Raw genomic sequence first — 26,797 nt, forward strand, 5'->3', positions numbered from 1 at the left:
GGCCTGACGCCAAGTAAATCCTCAACCTATTCCTACGTAGGGTGTCCATGGTATTCCTGGAGATCTCTGGTCTTAAAGCGTAATTCTAACCTCACCCCATGGAAGGTGGAAGGTGTAGGTCTCAGGCCTCCACTGCTCGACAAATGCAGAGATCAAGGAATTGTCAAACATGAAATCTCTCAATTCTATTGCATGCCCAAATTCCGCTTCCCTGATATAAGGCAACAGGCTATCCGGCGGGGGGAGATCCAAGGCCACACAGCGTGACAACAGTAATCATGGTCTCTACAATAGGCATAATATTTTCTCTCGCATATTAATCTCGTCTGAACCATTAATTGTATTTAACCATTATTAAAAATCCTAAACCTATATAAATCCTAAACCTATATAGTAGATAAATATTGGTAATAAAATATTGTATTCAGTACGAATATCATTTTTATTGCTAATATTCATAGTATTAACTAAAGAGAGGACAACCAACCAATATGTAAAAGAATAAATCATTCATGTTGCACTATTCTAACCTGACTATAATATTCTACATGACTTCAATCTAACAATAAGTTTTGCAGAAAAATCGGATTGCACAAATATTTTATTTAAATAATGTATTCATTTAATTTCATTAACGTATTAATTTATAGTTAGCTATTTTATTTATTTAACTTAAGTTACAATTAGTTACAATTAATTATAAAAATATCAAAACATACTATACTTAACTAAGTTAATATAAAACTTCTAACTTACCCTACTCAAATACCTAGCACATTAACTAAATTACTAAAGGTTAAACATCTAAACTAATTATTTACTAAAAATAAAACACAGAAAAATTACTAACTTCAAAATCCAAAACTCCAGCTATGTGCCAAGTAGCATTTAGTTTGTTGATGTCTCCATAGCGAACATATTGTCGAGGGGACATATGTACTTAAAAAACTCGAAGTTAAGCGATTAGAAAGTCACAATTTTTAAAAACTATTCAAATGAACGAAAATCTCGACTGCTGTGGCCTTATATATGCATCCAAGCATATCTCGAATGCTGACCCCAGAATTATGCATATTGCACGTATCTCGAATACTGAGACCCCATTCCAAATTCAAGCGTATCTCAGATATTCAGTATCTGATCTCTCACGTAACACATATCTCGAGTATACCCTGAATATGTCACGGTATCGTATCGTCAGAGCATGGAATTTCAATCGCCGAAATATACTTATTTTCTAGTTTATCCCTTAGCATCCGAGATATGTAATGTTATGTATTTAGATAATTACTTTACATTTTATGTATTTCTATAATTTATGTATTTATTTAATTTAAATAAAAAAATCTCTATTGATCTATCTCAAAATATTATTAGATGGTTGGCGTGGCAGAGAAATTTCGAGAAAACTGTTGAGGAAATAAGCTACATTTGATAGGGACAAATTTTTTTGGTAGCGTTTGACAGAGAGACAAAGATTGAAAGATAAAGACTGAGAGATTGAGACTGAGAGATAAAGAATGAAATAAGTCTCAGTATTGTGTTTGGTGTAAAATGGTAGACAAAGAATGAAATAAGAATGAAACTTTAATTTAATTTGTACAAAGAATAAAATTAGAATTAATTAATTGAAATGGATGTATTTTAGGTATAAATGTTATTAAAGTTTCAGTCTCTGTCCCTAAAAATTTCAATCTCCTGTATCTCCACTTTTTGAAGGTGCTGAAATACTAAAATTTTGGAGACAAAGACTAAAATTTTAGTATCAGTCTCTAAACCAACAAACATAATATTGAATATCGGTCTCCTAATCTCCGTCCCAATACTTCAAAACAAACGCTATCTTAATGCCCTCTAAAAGACTAATATTTTATTTCAAAATAGAGAATTAATTCTTTAATTTGTTAACATTAGACAAGAAAAAAAATGGTAAAATAATTTAAAATCCTTATTATTATAGCTAGTAGTAATTTTATTGTGTGTGACAATAATATTATTTTAATCCATCTCTATATGAAATTGAAGCTCTTTTGACACTTCGTAGAAGAAAATGAAAAGCATGTGTCCCACATTGTTATTTTCTTTTCTCCCCTTATTTTATTTCATTTAGAATAACGATAATTCAATTCTAAATATATTTTTCACCACCTATTTTCCGCTTAACCAAACGGCAAAAACGAAGCAAGCAACCTTTTGGACTTTTGACCCTCCACTCTTTGCATTTCAACATTGGTCCTCTCCCTTTGCCTTTAGAATTGCACGGTGTGGTAAAAGAAAATAACTGTCATGTAATTAGCTTGTCATCCAAAATTTACTACTAACAGATTTTTTTTTTTAACTAAAATCCTAAAGCGAGCTTAAGAAAATGAAATTCAATAATCCTATTAAATTAAACTCCTAGATAACAAAAAAAAAAAAAAAAAAAAAAAAACAAAAAACGAAAAGGAAATTCAAGAACGTAAACTTCATTTTATTCATTTATTTGACTGACAAAACCTTCTTTTATTTGTCTTGATTAACACTTCTATTAAGTGCTTGTAAATGTATATTGAAATGAACAAGAACAATAATAATATAATTAGCAACGGATTTTTAATTTATTTTTTTATGAAATTAACTTTTAATTCAATGATGAATTTGTAACTATCATTTCCGTCACCTAAATAACTTTTTTGATTGATTAGTGATCGATTATTGCTTTTCTCTTGCATATTTTCGATTTGAAATTAGCATTGCCAATCCGTTCATGTAAATAATTCTTAATCATTGAATCAAGATGATCATTTGCTAATTTTATGTTTTTGTTTATATAAAAATTCATTGTATTTAGTGATATATAAATACCGACTTATAACACAACTTTAATCTCTTCACTCATATCATCTAATGGCCAAAACTAATTTCTCCTCTCGAGACTCCATCTCTTTGTGTCTTTCCACCAAAAATTCGTGCTCCCTACTCAGGCACTCCCCTCTCTGACTACTCTCCTTGCTGGTACTCTGTGTTCGTGCTCGCGTTGAGTGCCGTGCTCATATTCATAGGCTAGTGATGGTGTTGTTACAGCAAATGGAATGTTCATAAACTTATAATAATTTTATTTGTATTTATATTATTAATTTAAGTAAAAAAATTTATGTAGAATTAAATATTTTTAATAATTGTGTTATTTGTGTTAAATTTTTAGTTTATATGTTTATTATTAGATTATATAATAATATTATATTTTTTTACTAATTCGCAGATAGAGTCAGATATCCACGAATTAAAAACAAATAGAATTATAGTTGGCATATTCTCAATTTATACGTAAAATTAAAGTTGGATCTAAATCATATTCTATTTATCCATTGCTATTTCTATTAAATAATAATTAATTCGTTACATATTATTTTTTGCAGCAAATTAGTAACAATTTTTCAACTGCTATTGTGGTAGCTAATTAGCCAATTTCTAGCAGTAAATAATTTTCTTATTGGCGTAATTATTTGTATCATACTATCACGTAGACTCATCAAAATTAGACCAAATATTTATTTATTTGTTTACTTTAATTTCATCTACAAACTACATGGAACGTGTACAGTAGCACATAAGAAGAGCTTCTAGTATCTTCAAAAAATGACACCGATATTTATCTTTGGACTTATTATTTGACTGATTAATTAGGACACGACAATACAAAAAATGCAGCATTGGGTCAAGTCAAGCATGACAAATACGCAACCAGTTGTAGCCGCAATTGTTGTTGCTATGTTCCTTTATTTCTCGGATAATGCTACGGTGAAGAATTCAAATTTTTTCTATAGGTGAGGAATTTATGTGTCAAAATTCTGAGTTTGACGCGTGTTTTAGAACCGTGAATACATGTAACAGGTTTTTGATTCTCATTGCCTGCTATAGTAAACGCGTTAATATTTGCTCCCTTTTTAACTGAAGTAATTAATTATAATTCTATTATCTAACTTCTAATTTAATTTGTGGGCTTTTTTGGATTGAAATAAATTGATTGGATAAAAAAAAATTACTCTATTAGCAACAATGCATTTGGATTATGAGATGATAGTAGTAGCAGTACTACTACTAATAATAATAATAATAATAATAATAATAATAATAATAATAATAATAATATAATAATATTAATAATATTATTATTAATATTATTATATTATTATTATTATTATTATTATTATTATTATTATGGGAGAGTTTAAAAAAAATTAGATAAGTTTTGTCTAGAAATTAAAATGTGTTTTATATATTTTTATATATCAAAATGTGATTGGAGCCAATAAATTTTTTTGTTGCAAATTAATCACGAATCATTAAAATGATATCTAATGTAACCAGCCATCTTTATAAAGTAACTTTTTTAATTTGGAAGCCTGGGCAATCTTTGTAAGTAAACAAAATTTGTATCTTCTTTATAGTGTTTGTTAAATTATGTGTAATTATGTACCTTTATATAATTGTTTTTATATATATATATATAAAGATTTATTTGAACTAGAGCTTATTTCACCTATTTCGAGTTGATATAACAGCTAAAATTTGGATTATATTATTATGAGATTAGTACCTAAGTAAAAAATATGCTCCTAAAAATTATGAATAGAAAGTAAAAAAAAATATTTAGAGTTCAACAAATAATACAACATCGTTGAATCTTTAGGTTTAAGTGTGAAAAAAAGAAGGATCAGGAGCATAGGTGTCCAAAACAAAAAAAAGTTTTGGAATTTAATTGTCAAAATTGTTTTGGTGTGACATTGAAGCGCTTAACAACATCAAAGAAGAAAAGCATAGAAATAAAATAGTAATATTGGTCTAAGAATTTTTTTTTAAATAATTTTTGTAGAGCTTCACTCAAATGAAACATTTGTTATATTTACAAGAGAAAAAGTTTTATAGTTATAAACAATATTAATTTATATTAGCGTTGATTGAAATAATTGTTTAATGAAAGAATTTGGATTTTTAATATATTATGTATTGTCATTATCTACTATATATAACACAGATGATATATAAATGTTCTTTACTAATCTATTTTTTACTAATATGTTCTCTAACAGTTGAATTTATATTATTATTATTTTATTGTTAGTGTAACACATGTGATATCTTGACTAATCTTAAATTTTATTATTAATTACATTTAGTGGATAGTTGTATCAATATTATTAATAGAATAAGAAATTCTTTTTAATTTTACAATAATAAAATTCTTTGGTTCATTTTTATATTGTATTATTATTTGAGGTGAATAGCGCAGAATTTAAGCACTACACAAGATAAAATCCAATTACTTTTGAAATAGAATGCAACTACAAAGGGGAGAAAGAATTTCTAAAAGAATTATTATTATTATTATTATTATTATTATTATTATTACCCAGATATATTGTTGTCAAGTGCCAATTGATAGTTTTTGACCCAATAATCTATTTCGACCAAAAAAAGTCCACAAATTAAATTAGATGTTAAATAATGAAATTATACTTAATTATTTTAGAGAATAAATTCTGATACATCTGTAGCAGTCAGAAAAAATTAGAGACTTATTGTATGTATCCCACTTTTAGAAAACAGGTGTCAAACTCAAATTTTAGACACATAAATTTTTCACATGTAAAAAAAATTTGTTTTTCTCACCGTAACATTGGCCTTATTTCCCACCAAAAGCACCAATCCGTAACTCCATTCTTGACCTAGCTATGTTCAGGCTAACTAGTAACTAATAACACCAGAAAGCATAAAAAAATAGACTAATACTACGTAATTTATTTTTTTTAGACAATATTAGTAGAAAAATTTTTAAATTATTTTATTTATTTTAAATTTTAAATATTAAATCAAAAATTTTTTATTTTAAATTATAAATTATAAATCTAAATATTAAAATTAGTTAATATTAACTAACTAAAAATTAATTTTCTATATTTAAAAAAATATATTAAAATTTAAAGCTATACAATAAACAAGAAAAATAAAAAGAACAAGAAGTATTAATAATTAGTGATTTTATATACTATCCAAAAAGTATTTTAGCAATTAAGTTCGTAATTGAAATAAATAAATAAATAAATAAATAACAGCATCTATTATTCTATTGCAAAACATGGTCATTTACTCATTTATGTCAATTTATGAAGAGAATATTGCCTAATAATTGCTTTTGATCTATATATATTCCTTTAATTATATAAAAAATGAACACTTAAAAAGTAGGTAGCCCAATTGCTACTTGATAAGTTATCACACTACAAAAGATTTGGCAGATAGCAGTAAAAATTACTGCGGTGATTAATCATAATCGCTGCAAAAAAGAAAATTAGTGGCAGTTTTACATAAAACCGCCATGAAATTATATAACCCTTACATGTATGTTTATATGTCTCTATTTTTATTAGTATTTAAATTGAGTTCATCCGTATTTAACTTCTGTTATATATACTAAAAACTTAATTTTGTATTTGTTTTACAGTAAGAAAAAATAAATTAGAATATTAAAAAATGTTTTTTTAATTACGCTCATAAATTCAATAATTAGATTTTCTCCTATAGTATAAGATCATTTAAGTTTGCATCAGGCATAAATTTAAAACAAAAAATAATTCAACGTCTAAAAAAAATTCATAAAATTAAAACAAAATTCAATTAAGCATAAATTAAGTTTTTCGAAATTTCAACTTACTAAATCTAAATTAAAATATTTTTACTGTGGACAAATATCTAATACTATGACCCAAACCATCAAAACTAAAAGAATCAACTCAAATCTTAAAATTATAGATCAAGAAGTCTATTATAGCATCAACTACTAATTCTTTGTGTAGATCAATTTTCTTTCAAGCATCATATCAATCTGGCCAAAAATATTCTGTCATAAATCTACATATTTTACGTGCTAGAGAATCTAATAAGTTATTTTCAAATCATGGCTTTTTTGTGCATATTGAAGCCCTTATCTTTAACATGTACACTATCTTTTCTTTGTTATCTATCTGAAGTTCCATTGTCTTCTTCCGAAATCTTATTATTGAGATCAAATTGCATGTTCATATCAGTTCTAGGGGAAGAGATCTTAACTAAATTGTCTTGTGTCTTCTATCTAAAATATTATTTACTAGTTCACCTAAATCTTCAGCTAATATTAAAAATTTTAACATATATATAACAATGTAAGTCTATTCAATGTATAATTAAGAACTTCTAAGTAATTAGATGCTAATTTAATTTAAGTCATAATTAAATTTTGTTAGTATATAACTTGAACTACACAAAGAAATTAAGCTAATTTAATGAATGTAAAAGATTATTTTCTATGTTTTATAAAGAACCAAAAATTAAAATAATCTAAATCGAAAAAAATATGTGAAGAAAATTATTATATACTAAAATATTATATTCGAGGTTGAAATTTTTTTTTATTGGAGGCCAACACATGTGAATTACCAGAAATTTTTTGTTTCTTTGTATTTTGCACAAACATGAGAACCATTTTGCTAAAAGAAAAATTGAAAGGTATGTTTTGTAATTATTTTTTAAAATTTTACAACATAAAAATTAGACAGTGCAATTTTGTCCATCTAATTTTTTTTTTTGAAAAATAGGAAACAGATGGTGTGATTTCACCAAGTAATATTTTTTTAATTGTTGGAACATGAAATTGGACGGTATGATTTTAATCGGAACATTTTTTTTAAATTGTGAAAATCGAACCGTCTGTTTTTACCCTCTGTTGCCACATCATGGTTATTCACCCCCTCTTCCTCACTACAAGAAATTACCAGAATAGCGACTGATTTAGCGACCGATTTGGGTGGTTGCTAAAACCATGGTCGATAATAAGAAAATAGCGACCAACTTCGGTTGTTAAACGTTAGTGACAGATTGGTTAACAAGTCTACCAAACCCTCACCGAAGAGTATCAGTTGCTAAACCAGTTGCTAATTTGCGACCAACCTTTTAATCCCTAATTCGGTCGTTAAGTGTGGACCTGTATTTTAGCAACCAACATTTCAGTTGCTAAATCGGTCACTAATTAGCAACCAAGTATTTTAGTGACCAAATTTCCATGGCTGATCCTAATTTTTTAATTATCAATACAAAAACCTACACTTTAATATATAAAAGTAAACAACACTTAAACAATAACGAAAATAACATAACACATTTAAACAATAACCAAAATAACTCATCAATTTAATATTATATATAGCAACAATAATAAGTAAACAACACTCTCAAATTACTAATTACATCATTTAAAGTCTATTAACTAACTAGCATCACAACTACAATGAAATAATTACTCTTCAGACGTACATTAACTATCTTCATCATCTCCTATATTTATTTCTCCACCTTCTGGTTGAGGAATCAAAATTTTAAAATTAAGCTTTTTTCATCATTTGTTGAAACAAACGGTTATTGAGTTCAAGTTCTTTTTCTGTCTTTTTCAACCTAATTTTCAAGTCATCGTTCTCTTCTTGCATTTTATTCATTATTTCATGTTCTGACGTTAGCAACCAATCGGATGACTGAGAATTGGAGTCACGATAACTAGATCTTTTGTCAATTGCAGTGGATTCTATTCCAAGTCCATAAATTCTTCCCTTTTTAACTCCGGCTATTTCACACCACACATCCATCTCATTTGGTGCATTAATTCCTTCTTCAGATGCTTTTTACGTAGCTTGTTCTATAGCATTCTTAAATTCATCCTACCAATATCAAAATCAGATTAATTATTACACGAGACAATAAAAAGAATAAGAATTACCATTATGCAGACAAAAACTATGCACCTCATACATTACATAATATGATATATAAGCATGATATTATCCTTTTTTTTTTCAATAACAATGGTGCTAGCTAGTGAGACCATACATGCAGAAAATTAAAGTATATGTTAAAGTACTTTTTTGAAAACTAAAATAAAGCATGTTAAGTAACAAAAACAAAAATAAACCCAAAACTTCACTCATCTTAAATTTAATAAAAGGGTGATGTAAGAGAGATAAATATTTATTAATGATGCCATGTATGATTTAAGGAACTGATCACAGAAGGGGAAAATTATTTTAGTTTCCCATTCTAGAAGAGAATAAATCCAGTTTGGAGCACATACAAATAACAAAGTGAAGATATGAACAAAGAAAACTTAGCGAAATAGATGCTTGCAGTTGGTTCCATAAGCCACCATAGGTTCTAGCTAGTATTGAATTATTGGAAACAAATGCTGGTCGATGTGGATCTGGACACCACAAAAAGCAACAAACATTGCAATCTGTATTATTTCAACAAGACAAGTAGACAACAATTTTTGATAGTTCAACCCCACAAACCAAAGTCTCCATTGCATCAGTATAAAAAGAGTGTGTCAATTGCTCAAGAAATCATATATTAGTGCTGGCACCTGCTCAATCTTACACTTAGATGTTCATTTTTCCAACAAGACTACCGAAACTAAGAAACTAGCTACATAACAATATTCAATTGAAAAAATTTGAAAATCCTGGAAAAAAAGAAAAAGAAAAAGAAAGACCTTTGCATTCTTGACACCTATGATATGTGTGATAGTTATTATTATCATCATCATTATGGTCCCCCAATAGGCAATGTGGCTCAGGCTTCAACTTATTAATGATGTCTATACTGTAAACAGCGACACTTTGAGTATAACAAATATACATAGAATGAAATGGCATGTCAGCATTATTTATTTATTTTTAAAAACTTATTCCTTAGGTCAAGGTCACTAGTGTGATGCTTATTGATATGCAGAATCTTTCTATACCTAATGCAATATTGTTTAATACATACAGAGGGAGATATTATATATATATATATATATATATATATATATATATATATATATATATATATATATATATATATATATATATATATATATATATATATATATATTAATTAAGATAGACTGATCTTAACATGTTTTGATTTCTCATCCACCCATGTCTCATCGTTGTGTTTGTGAATTTTCGCAAACAATTCTAACTGTGTTGGAGTCCTCTTTAATAATTTTTTCTACCAAACATATAAATTAAAAAAACCTATGAGTATGAACTACCAATTGATGTGTATAACATTATAACATAAAATATCTAAGTTTTTCTATAACATCACCATATTAGCTTTGTGTTGGGTAACAGAAATTAAACCAGTAGTATGAATAGCCACTCTAAACCCGCTGCTATCAAATGCTCGATTTAACTTGCCTTGTGCATTCTTTTGTAGAAACCAGCATCAGTATCCCAATAAGCACAAATAGCATCCCACATAACTTCTCCTATCTATTGAGTTTTGACACTACTTGCACGGGCTTTTCCCAACAAGTTTTTTAGTAAAGCAGCGCCTCGCTTCTCAAAATTTTTTCGAACCCAATAAAGATTTGGATGAACAAACTGATATTTTCTCTGAATAATCAATGCAAGTAAGAATAGTTGTAAGTTGATATATATTAAATTTTTCAAACTTAGAACAAACTCATAATCTACCAAAGATTAAATGTTTCTCTAATACCTACTTCAAACTTTTTCCACCAAAATTTTCTAGTAGCATATGGTATTTTTTTTTCTACGAAGGCCACGGCTGAGAGTAATGTCCTTTAGTGATGTCCGAAATCGCATGAACCGTGGTAGGTGAAAGTAAAAATTTGTAGATGTTACTTAATATCAATCGGAATGCAATATAAGAGTTTAACTTTAAAAAAAATGTTAAAACATACCCATCCCTGCTATGTCCAATTTTAGCTTCCTTTTACTTGTCTCAACATTTGAAGACGCGTGAGTAGATAACACTCCAATTTGATTGCCTTCGTTTTCAACTTCATTGTTAGGTACTTGCTCTCTTTGATTTGACACTGGTTGAGCGTTTTTATAGGTACCTGGATTAGGAGTTAATGACGGAAGTGCATTGGCTGTAGCAGATGGAGTAATAGTAGAATTGAATGTCATTGGTTCTTCTAAGCTTTCAACAAGTCATGTCAGTTTCACCTTTTTTATTTTACTGGTGGATGTCATCTTTTGTTTTCTTTTTCTTTTGTCACTGTCAGACATCTGCAATTAAATTTAAAACTAGTTAACATGTATATATGTAAAGGAAAAATCCAAATAAGACAATAATCAAGTACCAATCACATAACCTAATAATAAGCAATTATTATCTTTTTACAAATGTTAAAGAAAAAATCACCCGAATAAGATAGACTAATAATCATCACTATCACTATCATTGTAATCAACATTGTTTTGATTCTCATCATTGTTATCTTCTTCATTATCATCAAGCAATATATCCATCTGATCATCTTCACTGTCATATTCAGAATCATTGTCAAACTCAAACTCCCCAATATATATGGGAACTGCATTTACTTTATTCACTTGAACTTCTTCGTATGCACCATCCTCGGCTCTTAAACTTCCTAATGGTTCATCATTTCCTACAGGTTCTTCAGATGTTGTTTCATTTTGATATGCATGTTCTAGTGTATATCGATCATCAACTGTGCATCTTGATTTGGTTCTGATAACAACTCAGCAATTGATTTTTTTTCTCTTATTTTTTCAGGATATGGGACATAATAAACTTAAATTGCATTTTGAGCAAATATGAAAGGATCGTATATTGAATATTATCTAGTATGACACACCTCCACAATGCCAAGTTGTTTATTAATCTTGACTCCACGATTAAGAGTACAATCAAACCATTTACACTTAAACAACACTAATCTATTCAATTCATATCTAGCGTATTCAATCTCAATAATTTCTTTAATTACTCCATAATAATAGCTCTCCTCATTGCCATCATCATCTCCCTTAACACAAACTCTAGCATTGAAAGTCTTTTTACCAATACTCCAATCTTCTGTGTGAAACTTAAAACCATTTACTATATACCAAGAATAATTGTGCACTTTTTTACTAGAACCCCAAGCCAAGTGGTGTAGACTTTGATTCATTAATGAATTTCTGCTATCATGAATATAGAAAAGATCCAAAGTGTTAATAACTAACTTCCTTGCAAAAATGAATTACATAATTCTCAAACCAAGTTGGAAATTCTAATGTTATTCTTCGGTTGATCTCATCTTGGATGATATTTGGATTTTCATATAAATATAATTATATGAGTACCCCGTAAATAAGACTACTAAACTATAAAAAATTGAGTATTTGTTGATCTTATTCGATATGTATTGTTCAACTTCTTCACAATCAAGTAGAACATATAAGTGTGCAGCAACCAACTCCTTATCCTCTAAGTATTGGCTCTTAATTATCCTAGATGCGCGTCCATAATGGTTGAATATTGATAAAGTTGGAAATTAAATATTGATGGCTTCACCGTCATCATTCCTTCCCACATTAGCTCTCATTGATTATACATGAGATTCAAAATAATAAGTGCAGAAAAGAGAGGTTTCTTGACTCGTGTATGCCTCACAAATGGATCCTTCAACACATGATTTATTTTTAATCATTTACTTTAATCTATTCAAGTACCTAAAGCAACATAACATGTAAGCATAGAGTGGCAGCCATAAGATTGTGATTAAATGACTAAGAGCATTGAATTAATGTTATACCTTTTAAATGGTTACATCCATCGATATTGAACTGGGCCTCCCACTCTTGCTTCATATGAAAGATGAATGGGCAAATGCTCCATGCAGTTAAAAAATCCTAGAGGAAAAATTTGCTCTAACTTACATGTGGTGGTGATAATATTTTTCTCCATCAACAATAAATCATCTGCGTACAAAATTGTGGAGCACAAATCTTTAAAAAATTTGCTTAATTCAACTATAGGCTTCCAGATTTGAAGTTGAAAATTGGCAAAGGCAATTGGTAACGGACATTCCATAAAGATATGATCGTCATGACTTTTCATCCCAAACAGTTTTCCTTCTCGAATATTTATGCGTCTACGCAAAATTAGAAGCATATCCATCTGGCGTTTTAATCTCACTAACCCGTTTATAAACTGCCCTTTTTTGTTCCATAGAGAAAGTGAATTTTGTTTTGAGTTTCATATATTTTCCATTTGGTAACACTTGCAACTCTAAATCCTTCTATCGACAGAGTTCCTTCAAATCCATTCTTGCCTTCACATTGTCTTTAGTCTTGTTTTTAATGTCTTTTACCGTATTAAAGACATTATCAAAGACATTTTTCTCGATGTGCATCACATCAATTAGAAATTCATTTTTTACGCCTGCCCTTGTTGTGCCGTCTGTCGCTGCGCCTGTTGTGCCTGTGCCCTCTATCTCTTCTTCGATTTTTGCCTCATTAGCCACCACTGGGTTAAGTAATGAAGGCTCGACCTCCATAGCAACACGTATTTCATCTTCTTCGTGGCCTTCCCTGGAAACACTTTTCCATTGTGTATGCTTCATCAATACTTAGTAGAAGGTGCAGCTTCACTCCTTTCCCATGTTGCATGAAGAAATCCCTAGATATCCTCCATTGATGTTACACCTCGTGCTTCCCTTGAGTTCTGCTACTACACTAACTAGAAAGTTCTCTACACAATCGTGCTTCAACGCTGTTGAGACAAGTTATAAGTCTTCTTCCTGGACAGAGATTCCGATCTGCTGTAAACTTGAAAGATGGTAAACACTCTGCAATGCACTAGGAAAACAACCCTCAGTAAAGGATGTTGAATATCTTTTTTATTTCTCTAGGTTTCAATAACAACCCCATCATTCCAAATAGGTTGTATGTTAAAACCCAGGTGCCTCTGCTTATGGAATTACTAATCATTGTTCCCTTTTGGCAAATCACTAGCCTCGCTTACTTTTTTGCTATCTCAGATAACTCCCTTGGTTATTTAATTATCCAATTTCTACTCAGTCTCTCCTCAACTGCTAGCAATGCTCTTTGATGAGCAAGTCGGTTACCATCTCTCGGTGTCCAAGTTACTCTAGTTTCAGGCATATCTTGCAAAAATTGAAAAATATCTCTAAGAATAGCATCAATTTCTCCAATGATATTTCCAAACTTCATTGTCTGTACTAAGAGTAAGTTATCTGATTCCAATAGAGTTTTACCATCTTGTACATTCTTAATTATAATAAGTGCTTCCCTAATGGCCAAAGCTTCAGCTTGTAGGATCAGATGTACTTTGATTGATCTTGATGCTCTAGTGATGATTCTTCCACTCCAATCTCTAAGGATACATGCTGATGTTGCTTTCCCTGATAAGCTATAAAAAGCTACGTTGGTGTTCATCTTCATCTATTCTCTTGGTGGAGCTCTCCAGATAATGTTCCTATGCTCTCTTTTGCCTGCATTTATTACTTTTTCCTCTTTATTAGTGATTGTGTTGCTAAATTCTATTGCCAATTCTGTTGCTATTTGGATGACTCTGACTGGATTTATCTCTTTATCTTGAAATAAATTATGGTTCCTTTGCTTCCATATTGTCCAACACATGAACCCCAGATATCCTATTAACTCTTTCTGCATTTCCTTTCCTTCACTTTTAATTATCTGTATGGAGTTTAACAATTATCTTCCAAAAGATTTTACTGTATTATTCTCATTAGGTATGCATTGAACTCTTTCTCCAAACCATGTTGGCCTTGTCTAGGAACATAATAATATTGCATGCTCCACTGATTCTTCAGCTTCCTTGCATATCCTGCAAATAGGATCATGCATTCTATTTTTATTATATAAATTGGTGTTAACCGCTACAATATTATGCACTGCCTCCCATAAAAATAGTTTAATCTTTTGGAAAAATCTCATTCCCTAAATCTCCCTCTATAGCTCACTTAGGTCCTCACTAGATTCTACCTTATTCTCCTCTTTAGCATTTTATCCATTCTTGCAAAATGATACCCCGTTTTTATCGTATAATTTTTGTCTATTTTATGGGGCTAGATTTATCTATCTTCTGTATTGATCAGGCTAACTGGAGTTTTAAGAATGCTGTCACTGATATCTGGGTAAAAAATTGTTGAATTTTTTATGCATTCTAACCATTTCCCTCATCTAACAGTTTACTCACTTTTGTAAAGTTACTATTTTCTGCTACAAGTATCCTTCCTTTTTTCCCAATCCAATTATCCTTCCACACATTTATCATTTTTCGTGTTTCCTAATAAAATCTCTTCCTTTTAGTATATTCCTCCATATCCAAGAATAATTTTTAGTTGTTTTAGCCTCCCAAAAACTTTTTACCGGAAAATAAATTACTTTAAGCACTTTGTCCCAAATGGCATTCGACTCTTGAGCCAATCTCAAGGTTGTTAAATTCTATTTGTTTCCTTCCTTTTTAATTATATGCATGTGTTTCATTTCGTTCTATCTTATATAATGCATTTAGAATTTCTATTACTCAAGTGCATGTCATTACTTGTCCATCACAATGCACAATTATAATTGTGCTTGCTCCAAAATGTGGGCAAGGGATCATGTGCCAATAAAAAGAAGGGATTGATCATAAAGAGCATGACAATGTCAGTTTGGAAGGCCAAATTAACTAAGAATATTCAACACAAGCTGAGCCAAATTGCTTGAAGCCTTAGTCTAGAGGACTATTATGGCATTTTTACATTTGACAAAGTCTTAAAGGAGAAATATGTAATGAATAACAATTAATAAAAAGGGGTTGAAAGAGAAGCCAAAGGCTCTGAGTACCACTGACTAAGGATCCAAGTCAAGTGCTTGTGGTGCTTATGTATCAAGCAAAATCTTGAAAACAAAGCATTTAGAGTCACGGCTAGACTCAAGGTGCAAAGCATCCCCTAAAAGAAGAGAATGTCAAAGGCTCTGAGCACCAACAATGGGGAATGTTAAAAAGACATTGTAAGCTCAAAGAGCTCCCCAATCAAGTTCTTGTGGTATTTCTGTGTCGAGCAAAACTTGAGACAAAATATTTAGAGTCACGGCTAGGCTCAAGGTGCAAAGCACCCAATGAAAATAAATTGTGAAAAAAAGTAAATAAGCTTGTTTCAAGGTGATGATTCAAGGAAGGATTCTATAATCTAATCCGGACAGAGGCCTTGAAAGATTATAATAACCAATTGTGTTGAATTGTGCATAAGTGAAATGGCTAACCAAACTCATTTGAATTGTAGCCATTCACCCATGTATTTTAAGATTGAAAATTTGATGACTAAGGCATGATTCTTTGCTTGCATGAGGATAAGCAAGAGCTTAAGTTTGGTGTTGTGATACTTGAGCATCTTAAGCACTTTTCTTGGGCATTTCTCATAGAAAATTCATGACTTTTGCTTGGTAATTATATGATTTTTAAGACTATTCTATTAGTACTTTGATTTTCTTAGTTTCATTATTCTTGTAGGGAAACTTTAGGAAAAGAGAAGCAAAAGCACACGGAGAAACCAAGAATTGAAGACAAGTGCAAAGAGAATTCGCAGATACTATCAACCCTGACCTCTTCACACTCGAACAAGTATAACTTGAGATACAAATGTCTAAATTATGCGGTTTTAGTGGCATTAGAAAGTCAACTTCTAGAGATTTTCAATGATATATAATAAGTCATACTTTCTCTATGTCATCATGGTGCTAAATGCCGTGACATTGGCATTTAGCGCCAGTCCGCGAAGTAACCTTGGCGCCAAACGCCACGACTTCAAATTTGGCGCCACGAATCGGTTTCGTTCTTTATCCTACAGATTAGAGTATACTGAAAAATAACTCTCTTCTAAATTGAATTGTTTTTGAAATTTGGAAAAGTTATATCACTTGAATTACAATTTGAAATTGATTTCTCATAACTCTCTAATTATTTGGATTTAACACAATACATGACATATAATCATCTTATTTTTAGATTCTTAGAGTTTTGTGTGGCTATTAAACTAGGATTTGAACTTAAACCCTCTAATTAGATTAAGTGACCAAGGAATTGGCAGTTGATTGAGTTAGAGGAGGATTAAATTACTAAGGAATTAGAGTCTAATCACTTAAAGTTTGCTATAAATTGAATCTTTGCATGATCAAGGTAGAAGACAAGAATTGTTAATCCGGAAATTTAAATATCTCTGATACCTTAACCATATTTATCATATTTTTTTCTTAACCAATTTTAGTTTGCTCTTGTTTAATTTTTTGTTTTTATGTTATTTGCTATTGAAAACCCTTGATTATGATTGTCTGATTAGAATAATCAATTGACCATCACTTGCTTAATCCGTTAATCCTCGTGGGATTGGCTCTCACTCACCTGAGTTATTACTTGGTACGATCCAGTACACTTTCTGGTTAGTTTGTAGTTTTCAAAATTCGCATCGGGTCCTAGCTTGCCATGGCTCTCTGCTCCTTGCACTCCTTCATATTATGTCCCAGCCTTCCACATTTAAAACAAAAGCATTCCTGCATCTTTCATATCTAAAGTATATCCAGATGCTTGGTAAATCTTCACTTTCTAGCCAGAATCGCGTCGGGAGAGGGTTATCCACCTCTATTGCCGTTTTAACCCGCAAAACCGTCCTCATCATCTTCTTCTCTCTTCTAGGGTCTTCAACCTCTGAAACCAAACCAAGCATGTCCCCAATAGCTTTAGCAGTCTCTTTATTCATGAACTCTAGAGGAACTCCATGAATTTGAATCCAAAAATCGATAAAATCATGCTTCACCTCAGCTATAGATTGTCCCCTGCACCATTCCTGTAGGTTTAGTAATTGTCCCTTGATATGCCATGGGCATCCTTTTAGGATTTATTTTCCTCTATCCTGGATCTCAAAAATGAACATCAATTTATTTCCTTCCACTTCTGATATATCAAGACCTGGTGGTTTTTCAAATATGCCCATAATTGCATTTTTGCATGCTTTGAGATTCATTTCCTTTTTTGTGATGAACTTTCCCATTATGTTAAGGCAATCTTTCTTGAAATCATGTTGGATTACTCTTTTAAATCTGATTGTTTTGCCTTCAATAGATTCTAATCCGAACATAGTCATGACTTGTGGAAGACTTAATAGATAATAGTGCAGTATTTATTATGAATTTTGTTCCTCCAAAAAACAAAATTATAGCTCTTCTAAAACCTTTTATCACATTGTTTGAGCCAATAATTATATTAACATCATTCTTGTTTTAGTACAAGATGAGTAAAATATATATTACTTTTGAGAATGGTATGCGAACTTGCACTGTTCATAAGGCAAATATTTTCATTATATGTCTTTGCCATTTTCTTCAAAGACAAACAATAATAATAAGATCATAACATAAAATAAGTAAAAATATATACACAATAAAATTATATTCCTGATTAAACCTGTTTGTCTAAGTAACACTATATATAAAAATAGTATCATATACTAAAAATTTTATTATTATTATTATTATTATTATTATTATTATTATTATTATTATTATTATTATTATTATTATTATTATTATTATTATTTTAGAACTTCACATTTAATGAGTTTGAAATCCTTAAACATAAATATTAATATTTTATTAAATATTATTTATATACATCATACCTAAAATTCAAATGTATAAGAGATAAAACTTAATAAAAAGTTTCTTACATTATTTATTTACATAAGTATTTAATAAACTCAAATATTAAACTTTTTCATGATTGATCAAATGACCAATATTTCCTTCAGGATCTTCAAAGAAATCGGACACTTCATAATGAGTGGTGTAATTTTCAGCAACATCATTTGAAATAAAATTTGTCTCCTTTCTTTTGTTATCTTTTTTCAATGATGCTTGATAAAGATCAACTAAGTGTCTTAAAATATGACACCTTCAACGAGAATATTTATCCTCTGTTGATTTATTTTGTCCATTATTTCTTTCTTTATCCCACTTATGGTGAGATCATTTCTTGCGAAAATAATTTTTCTTTCTTCCATAATTTTTCTTGTAACCAAAACCTTACCATTTACCCCTTCTAGGGTTATAACTTGCCGCATTTGCTTCAGAAAATGGGGTAGCGCCAGTTGGGTGCACTTCACGATTTCTTAAAAACAATTTATTCTTACGTTCAGCAACAAGAAGACAAGAAATTAGTTCAGAATATTTTTTAAATTCTTTTTCTCGATACTGCTACTGTAGAAGCACATTCGAGACATGGGATGTCGAGAAAATTTTTTCTAACATGTCATTATCAGTTATCTTTTTTCCACATAATTTTATTCGTGAGGTAATTTAGAACATTGTTGAATTATATTCATTTGTGAATTTAAAATCCTGTAGATGCAAGTGTGTCCACTCATATTGGACTTGAGGAAGTATCATTATCTTTTGATGATTATATCTTTCTTCAAGGTTCTTCCACAGATTTGCAAGATCTTTTAGTGTGAGATACTCATTTTTCAATTCTTCGTCAAGATGACAACGAAGGAAGATCATGACTTTAGCTCTGGGATGCTTTATTTTCAGCCTTAATGGTATCTTCAAGAACCATTGAATCAAAATGAATTTCGGCATCTAATATCCATGATAAGCAGTTTTTTTAGATATATCAAGAGCATTAAATTTAAAATGAGAGAGCTTTGACATAATGAAAATTTATTACATGTGTCTTCCTAAATTTTGATTAGAGTCTCGTGCTGATAACGTGTTGTAAAATAAATAAATAAGGAAGATGAAATAAATATAAAATAAAAAATTTAAACAAAAAATTCTAGTATTAATATTTACTAATATTATTATCTCAATATAACAAAGATAATTCATATATATTAGCTTTTCATATATTGCATCGTACATATAGAATGAAAGAAGTGTTTATGTTATTGTTGTATGTAAGTCATTTGCCTCATACCACGCTTTTATTTATATACATACAAAAGTTATACTTTCAAACTTAATTAACTTTAGTCTTTCTTGAGAAACTGAGCTTCACTATTGAAAAAGTTAGCCGCCCAAGTCATTAAATGAGCATCCATCCATATCACAACACTTGTCATTTTGTTCCACACTCACACAGCCCAAGCCCAAACTTTTTCTTTGAGCTCCTTCCAGATCTACCGCACGGTCCCACCTTGCCGCATTTCCTTCGCTTGACGTCCCTCGTGTGCTCATCGTCAAGAGTCTTGCCTCCCTCTACTTCGTATTCTGCTCGTCCGATGAATAGGCTTAGGATTTTTCCATCACTGCCTATAACATCCCACTTCATGTTTGCTATCATATTTTTTTATCGGAAGCTCCATGTAAAGTCTTTCTTTCTCAATTGATATCTTTTTTCTTCTGGAAATGTTTTCTTTATTTATGTTTTCTAAAAAAAAAATTTTGGGTAAAATGATTTACATGTTAAGTTTTAGCAATTCGTTGTTTGATTTGGTGCTGTAAGATCCATCACTTTTGAAAAGATTTATTATAAACTAATTTCAAATTCAATTATTTATTTGTAACTTTAATTTTATAATTACTTTATTAAAGATAATTAAAGTAAATTTTGATTAATTGAATTTGAAATAAATTAAGATTCTTATCCAATTTTATAATTATTGATTTATTTTTTATATTTAAATTATAACGTCAGCAGTTATGAAATAATAAGAATTTTATATTGTTTAATTTAAATGGTTGATATTTTTATAATTCGATACTTTAAGTTTTAGAAATAAAAAAAATTAATCTTATTATCTTATAATTTCAATTAAAGTATTTAATTTTAAATTAAATAGTATTTTGGTACAACAAATGATATTTTAAAGTAATTTTTAAGAATTTTAATTAGAGTTCAAATTAATACTTTATGCCCCCAATTTTATTAATTTACTACTCTACCCTCCAATTTTACCAAATTACCTACCTTAGCCATAAATTTTCTAATTTTCACTTTTTCTTCAAAACTAAACCCTAACCCTAATTTTTCACTCACACTCTTCCTCACTCAACATACACAACACGCTCAACAGCAGCAACAGCTGCAATAAGAAAGAAAGAAAGAAAATAAAGGGAAGAGAGGAGAGGGGGAGGCCGCGGGAAGAAGAAAGGAAGGGGGAAGGGAGAAGGAGATCTGAGAGGGAGAGGGCACCAGTGGAGGGGGGAAGTTGTCTACGCCGCCACCGTCCGATCTGTCCACAAGCTGCCATCAGAACCGCACGAGGAGAAGGAGGCATCACCGTCCCGTGGATCCTGCGTCATCGCCATTCAGCCCATTGCCAAAGCAGAGACGCGCGAGGGAAGAAGGCGCCGTGAGGAGCGTTGCGCCACTGCTACTGTCCGTGCCGCCTTCGTCGTCGCCGTTGTTGACAAGTCCAGCCACCGTCATCGCGTGCTCCATTGCCGTTGCTGGAGGTTAGTCGCCGATCTGATAGTGAGAGTGTTACAGGTGTTGCTATGCTTTCTTCTTGAATGTTACTGCATAGTTGGATAGTTATGTTCTCTATTGAAAAGTGAGGTCTTTTTTATAAATGTTCAAGTTTGTATATTGGGTTAAAGTTTTGTGTGATGATAAGTGATAACCCATATTCTATTGATAATTTAATATATACGATCTTGCTGTTAGAGGTTTTGAAAAGGTAAATGCTAGAATTGATATTGAAAAAGAAAAATAAATTAATTAATTCAAACAATGAAAATCATGTTCATAGCATGGTATCTAATATCTACCAACTACCAAGAAAATAAAAATGAATGGTTTTGTATATGGGAAGTTCTATGGTGTAGATGAAAAAAAAAATCCACACCTATGGATATTATGTGACAAGCTTTTTAGATGAACACGTTTTGGTTGGCCATAGTCACAAGTTCAGATGATGGGACACTAGGTCAGAGAGAAGCAGCAGTTTTGCAGTTGTACTGCACATTGTAGAAAAGTTAAATAAGTCTAATTAGATGATAATTATTTTTGGCAAGTTGGGACTATTGGGCAAGTTTTATTTTTTTCTATGTATGTGGTCATGAGTGGGTTTCGGCTTTGGTTACATTTTTTTATGCAAGTGTGCAGAAATAAGTATTCTTGTGGATAAAAATTAATTAAAGATAACATTAAAAAGGAATTGGACTAAATTTTTTTGGACTTGTCTGGGTTAACTGATTTTTTAATTTCTAAGGAATGTGGCTAAGCTTTTGTAACTGTTGTTTTGTTAGGGTGTTCTCATAAGATGGAAGAGATTGTATATTGTTAAATGGAGAAAGAAAACAAAAGGATGTAGTGCATTGTTTTAATATTTAACTTAAAAAATTAAATAAATAAATAAATAAAGAAATATGTGACGAATGTTACTAATAAGACAGTAAAATAATATTTAAGACAGAAAAATAATATTTTTATTATTTTTTGAATGTTATCCTTTATTAGTGTGTTGTTAGTAATTATTTATATAGCATAAATTTGCATAGTTTCATTGAACTATAAAAATAGAGCATTCCTTTTAAACATTACGTATCTCATATTAATAATGTAAATGAAATCGTTATGAGTACGCAATTTATTATAATATTTATAAAAGGCGTTAAAAAAAATAAATACAGATATTTAACACTTTTTTTCGTTTATATTTTTATTCATCCGAATAAAGATATCAGTTTGTAAATTTTTTTTATTGTTCTTATTTTTATTAATGTTTTTAATATTAATAGTTACTATATTATTGTGAACAGCAGTGGACACTCACATGAGATGTGGGTGTAAGTCGTGTGGGAATGTATCTTACAAGAATGGTATATAAAATGGGTTTATAATGAGTTAGGATCAGATTTGAGAGAAGATATTAGTGGGGTATAAAATGGGTTTATAATAAGCTCAACCATATTTCCTGGAAATTAAAAAATCGGTTAACTTAGACAAGTCTAAAAAATTTTTTTAGCCCATTTCCTTTTTAATGCTATCTTTGACTAATTTTTATCCACAAAAAAATTTGTTTCTACACATTTGCATAAAAAAATGTGACCCAAGTCCAAGATCCACTCATGGCCACATACACAGAAAAAAATAAAACTTGTCCAATAGTCCCAACTTCTCAAAAATGATTAGCATCTAATTAGACTTATTAACTTTTCTACAATGTGCAGTACAACTGCAAAATCGCTGCTTCTTCCTGACCTAGTATCCCATCAACTGAATTTGTGACTATGGCCAACCAAAACGTGTTCATTTAAGAAGCTTGCCACATAATATTCACAAGTGTGATTTTTTTTCCATCCACACCATAGAATTTCCCTTTGTATATTATTATTACTCTACTTTGATTTTGATAGGTGATGTGAGCCAATAGTGGGTTAGGAATTTTCTTCAAAATAGAATTGGCATTGCAAGTATAGTCCCAACTCAACAATCAACTAACATCAAAGTTTAAATTCAAAAGATTTGTCACAATTCAAAATAATTAATAACCAGAAATTTTAAATCCCGAGTCGTCTTCCTCGGACAATGCAATTAAGATGTCATACTCTTGGTTGTGAAGAAAGGAGTTTCTTCAATCAAAGAACGAAAGATTAAAAGAATTAAGACATAAAAGAACTAATAAACGATCAAAAAAGAAATTAACGCAAATAAAAAGGGAACAAGATCAAAACTAGTGAAAATGCTATAAATGCATAAAAGAGCCTTGACTTGGGAATGAGAATTAAGGAATTCTATTATCGTCATAACCATAACTATGGCAATTATGATGAGTTAATCTCACTTCGTCAACCCCTAACATCGAAGAGTAAGTCAAGCAAGCATAATTGACCTTAATCTATAAGTCCTAGCTAACTTATTAATTACTTAGTAAAAAGCTAGCGTCAATGGAAACAAGAGCCAATTAACTACCCAAGAATTACTACTAAATATCGGACATTATGACTCTAGTATCTTAGGAACTCATTTTCCAAGTCAAGGTATGGAAATCTACTCAAAATTATCAAGTGGCATTTTCACAAACACTTGGTGGGCAATAAAACAAAACATAGAAAATTGCAAAGAAAAATAAAAACTAAAACCAACTATGCACAAAATCAACAATAGAAACTCAATCAAGCAAGTATAACTCATTAAATACTAAATTCATCAACCAAAATTTCAAGAAACCAAAATTGCATATATTAATAAAGTAGCTTAAACCATATGAAAATGTAACAAGAGTAGTAAAATTAAAGAGAAAATTAAAGAGTACTTACAATAAATATGAGAAAAATCTAAGATCAAAACTTAACTATAAAATGCTTCAATAGAAATTAAGTAAAACTCTAAGAGAACATTTTAGAGAAAACTACTCTACACTACTCCTACTCCTAATAATGTTGTAAAACTATCTAAAAGTGAGCTCCCATGAAATGGAATGAAGTCCCCTTCATATAGCACTCCAAATGGCTTCATCAAATCCAAAAATTGGGCCAAGAAGCCCAAAAAATCGCGAGTCACGTGCTTCATTAATGAAGTTACGCGCTGGGACTTGTGCGTACGCACAGAAGGTTGTGCGTACGCACAGAAGGTTGTGCGTACGCACACTTCAGTGTGTGCTTCTCCTTTGTTTTCTTCACGTGTTCTCCCTTTTTGCATGTTTCCTTCCACTTCTATCAACCCATTCTAGCCTAATTAACCTGAAATCACTCACAAGACATATTACGGCATCTAATGGAATAAAAGTGGAATTAAATTGATCAATTTAAGCACAAAAATACATGTTTTTATATTTAGTTTTAAATTAGAGAGAAATTACAAAAGTATGCTATTTTAGTGTTTATGTGTGAGTTTATGTGATAAAATCCGTCTAATTTAAACAAAAAATTATCATCAAATATAGACTCATCAATAGGTCAACAAAAAATATTCTTTGCCTTTTGTGCTAGTGTAAAGGTGGCTATAATTTAATTTGGCTAGTGTTAAAATTTTTATAAGGGTTAAGTACTGAAATCGTCCCTAAGGTCTGGGTTGAAAATTAAAATCGTCCCCGACCTTTTTTGTTATTAAAATCATCCTCAACGTTACAAAACGTTATAAAATTGTCCTTTTTACCAATTTTATTTTTTATTACCAAATTACCCTTTATTAAAAAATTATAAAATAAAATTAAAAAAAAAAGAAAAGAAAGGCTGAGGGAGAAAGAGAATCAGGGGAAGGGGGAAGGGGGAAAGGGGGGGAGAAAGAGAGGGGGTGGGGGAAAAAGAGAATCCGGGGGAGAGGGGAAGGAGGGCCTCAAGCTCCGCCGCTGTCTGCGAGTTGTCGTTGCTCGGTGACATCAGATCCGCGAATTTGTTTTCTTCTTCTGTGAGGGGAGGGGGCAGGGGAGAGGGGAGAAGGGAAAAAGGGAGAAGGGAAAAGGGAAAAGGGAAAAGGAAGAGGGGAAGGGGAAGGGGGAGGGGGGGACGGCACCGGCGAAGGGGGAAAGGGGAAATGACGCGGGGTAGGGGTGGGGGAAGGGGTGTGGGGGAGGAGGAGTGGGAAGGGGAAAGGGGGGAGGGGATCGCCACCGTTGGAGGAGCCGCATCCTGTCGCCGCCATCGCACCAGTCACCGCCGCGTTACTCAGGATCGTCGCCTTGCCACAACCACCGTCCATCGCGCCGCACCACGCCACATTGCCATCAGGAACAGAGTGCGCACAGGGGAGGGAGACCGCTGCGCCTTCGTCGCCGTTCCTCGCCGCCTCCGCCTCCGCCTCGCAACCTCGCCGCCTCCGCCTCCGCCATCTTTTCTTGCTTTCTTATTTTTTTGCTTTCTGTTTCTGCTTTTTGGTTTGGTGTTGTTTTGTGTTGTTGCTGTTGTTTGGGGTTCTTGGTGTTGGTGTTAGTTGGTGGTGTTTGTGGTGGTGGTGGTGGTGGTGGTGGTGTTGATGGTATTATATATTGCTGTTGCTTGATGTTTTTGGTGGTGGTGGTGGTGGTGGTAGTAATGTTGGTGGCAGTGGAGGTGGTGGGGTGAAAAAGGTGAAGAGAAGAATGATGATAATGAGGGTATTTTGGTCCAAGAATTTGGGGAAGGATGATTTTAAAGCGTTTTTGAACGTTGAGGATGATTTTAATAACGAAAAAAGGTCGGAGACGAATTTGATTTTCGCCCCTTACCTTAGGGACGATTTCAGTACTTAACCCTTTTTATAAAATGTTTTTATTCTTTTTTTTGAGCAGGTAGAGGAAGACAATGATGAAGTCTATCTTGTTAGTTCTTGAAAGTGAGGTGAGATTTATATACAATTATGAAATTATCTAACCCTTCAATTTTACTTTCTAATGGATAAAAGAGAAGTACAAAATTTGTTATTAGAAGAATGAAAGTGAAAAAATCGATCTCACTTTATATGAATTCATTATAAGTGGAAGACATGGATAGATAAATAAATTTATAATTCATTAATGTTTTTTGGACATTTAATATTAATATAGACTAAATTTAAAAAAAAATATATGATATAAAAATTTAATTAAAAAAAATATAAAATTTTAATTAAAAATTTAGTAAAATTATAAAGACTTATAAAATAATTAAACCCAAAAAAAAAAATAGTTAGACCTATAACTTAGCTTGTACAATACTAGATTGTAAAAGAAGTTCTTATTGGTTAAAATAAAATAATTGCATCCATTCATAAGTTTAACTTTCAAAGAGGAAATTATTGGATATGGGGTTTTTTAATACCTAGATAGGTGAAAATGAAGAGTGGTATGCAGTATGCTCCTCTCTTGGGCACTAATGAGAGGCAGTGGAATGTGACACAGCGAAGATGACGCAATTGGTTATGACTTAAAGAGTTAAGACTTATGAAGCATGCTTGTGAGCAGAACAACCAACTAATTACTCTCACACAATAATGGCTGACCCACCTTCTCCAATCTACACCTGCTACTCTACTCAACTCAACTCAACGCAACTCAACTCAA

This window comes from Arachis hypogaea, chromosome 18 (assembly GCF_003086295.3).
Source record: "Arachis hypogaea cultivar Tifrunner chromosome 18, arahy.Tifrunner.gnm2.J5K5, whole genome shotgun sequence".
In the NCBI taxonomy this organism is placed as follows: Eukaryota; Viridiplantae; Streptophyta; class Magnoliopsida; order Fabales; family Fabaceae; genus Arachis; species Arachis hypogaea.